Source organism: Penaeus monodon, chromosome 3 (genome assembly GCF_015228065.2).
Source record: "Penaeus monodon isolate SGIC_2016 chromosome 3, NSTDA_Pmon_1, whole genome shotgun sequence".
Taxonomy (NCBI): Eukaryota; Metazoa; Arthropoda; class Malacostraca; order Decapoda; family Penaeidae; genus Penaeus; species Penaeus monodon.
Genome location: NC_051388.1, coordinates 11,824,218 through 11,826,717, shown reverse-complemented (window position 1 = coordinate 11,826,717; position 2,500 = coordinate 11,824,218). Strand labels below are relative to the sequence as shown.

The window sequence follows — 2,500 nt, the reverse complement described above, 5'->3', positions numbered from 1 at the left end:
GTCACCAGATTGCTTTTTCTTAATAGATCTTGAGCTCCATGTATTTGTCTGTGATAATGGATTTACGTAAATTTACATCCATGCCTTACCGCATACGCCAGACGAAAGTAAGAAAATACACTGTTAACCCATCATTTATTGTATCATTCCATATACAAAAATCCCTGTCATCTACAGATATTCACCCAGTCCTATACACACACACACACACACACACACACACACACAAGGAGTTGTATACACTAGCGCACAAACAAACAGACATGCGCATAAGATGATGTTCACACCGCATCATGCATGCACCCTTATAAACAAATGCAGATATTAACTCATACATGCAAATAAACAAGTAGCTATTCATAATAATTAGATAAATAAACACTCATTCTCCACACACATAAACACACGCGTAAATCAACACATACATGCAAATTAACAAACTCCTATTCACAATAAACAAGTAAAGACTCAGGCATACACGCGGAACAAGCGCACACAAACTCACATCAAGAAACACGCTCATATTCACCACCTCCATTCTAGGTCAGACATATTGCATTACTTCCTTTCACTTGCATGATTCCTGCAACGCCACTCACGCCCACACGCCAAATCGCCTTCTCCATCTCTCTCTTTCTCTTTTTCTCTCTTTATCTCCCTTCCTCTTTTCTTCCTTACTTTCTTCCTTCTTTCCTCTCTCTCTCTCTCCTCCTCTCTCTCTCTCTCTCTTTCTCTCTCTTGCTCTCTATCCTCCCTCTCCTCTCCTCTCCCCTCCCCTTCTTCCCTCTCCCCCACCCTCCCTCGCTATTCCTCCTTCTCTCTCTCTTCTCTCCCTCTTTCTCTCTATCTCCCTCTCCCTTCCTCATGCTCCACAATGCCGAAATGCCATGCAAAGAGCCCCATTTGGGTCCAGGTTCATATCGCCACCTCCGTCATGCACAAGTGTCCGAAAGGCGCCCTGGTCCAGCGCTGCATGACCTTTGCTAGTACCTCTCCGTCACGTGAAGATTGTCGAATTCCCCGACGTGAAAGAGAACCATCAAACACACTACGGCTAAGCGTCGAAACCTCCGTATTTACGATGTCTCTTATTACGTTTCCCTTGGCACTTACATTTGGTGAACACACAGGTGCTTCGCGTAAAGTAAATCTACTCCAGAAGTGAAAGACTGAGGGGGAGAAAATAAAAGGTAAAGATAGAAAATGAGCAAAAGGGGAGAGAAAGGGGAAAAAAAGTATGGAAGGAAAGGAAGAGAAACGGGAGAGAGTAAATGAATTGGTTACCATTGTGGTAGCTTAAAGGTGACCACTACCGGTGGACCAGAAATCCGGTGGTGGCCGGGAAAAAATCTACGGACTTCCCTCATAAGATTTAACTGTCACAATCAAGAATTGGCAGATCTTGTCGTGGATTTTTATCTTCGAGGGAGAAAGTGTCTGTCATAATATATAAGGCCAAAAAATATTTCTCTTCCTTTTTCTTCTTTTATTATATAATCTTATTTGGCATTTAGACGAGATTTCCTTAAGAGACTAGGAAGATTTTTAGGATCTCTCAGCATCAGTTTCATCATTTCTTTATCTAACATCGTAGCATCCTCCTGCTTTGAATCTTCAAAATATCATATTCAAAGCAGGATATCTCGCGATTATTCGTTCTCTCTCGTTTCCATCCATGGCGCTCCCGTTCTTGCCATTATGCCATTCCCCTTGTTCGTACCACCTCTGTTGTCTGGTTTTATCATGCCTCAGCTTTATTACTGTCTGCCTCTTCCTGGATCGGTAACTGTGGTTGTGATGGCTATGTTGCACCTTCATTACTGATATTGACAGGTATAACATCACCCTCTGCGAGATACTGCTTTTATGTGTCTATATATTTTTCCTCTTGCTTCTGTTCCAGAGGATAAGTATCTTGAAATAACTTTGTCGATACAAGGATATCACATACGGGAAAAATAGGTCTGCAAAACAATTCTAGATATATGTTATTTCTATTCTATTATTTATACTTTATCTATCTAACTATTCGTGTTATTTTATGTGTATGTGTTAGGCGAGCGCGCACGTGTGTGTGTGTGTGTGTGTGTGTGTGTGTGTGTGTGTGTGTGTGTATGCGTGTGGGTATGGGTATGGGTGGGTGGGTCTGTGCTTCCGAACGTGTGTGTGTGTGTGTGTGTGTGTGTGTGTGTGTGTGTGTGTGTGTGTGTGTGTGTGTGTGTGTGTGTGTGTGTGTGTGTGTGTTTGTGTGTGTGTGGGTGTGTGTGTGTGTGTAACTATACCCTCCTTAGCCTCACAGTGTCCTCGCTTCCACCCTCGTATTAAACAACGCCACGAAGTTCTATTGCCGTGAGATGACTCATTTGTACTCTATTTAAGAAAGAAAAGCACGGCCATTACACACGAGTCATGAACACTCAAGGAATGGACGTTGTACTCAGCTTCGTCGCACTAACGCAACATTTCTCGGGGTCTCTCTGTCGACCCAGTGGCAATGTCA

The 2,500-nt window shown here is 43.0% G+C and overlaps 1 protein-coding gene across 2 annotated transcripts in view; it reads left to right on the top strand.

Annotated features, from left to right (window-relative positions):
• LOC119591886 (nephrin-like) overlaps positions 1-2,500 on the top strand; it is a 59,665-nt gene that overhangs the window by 4,267 nt on the left and 52,898 nt on the right. The window lies entirely within an intron of this gene.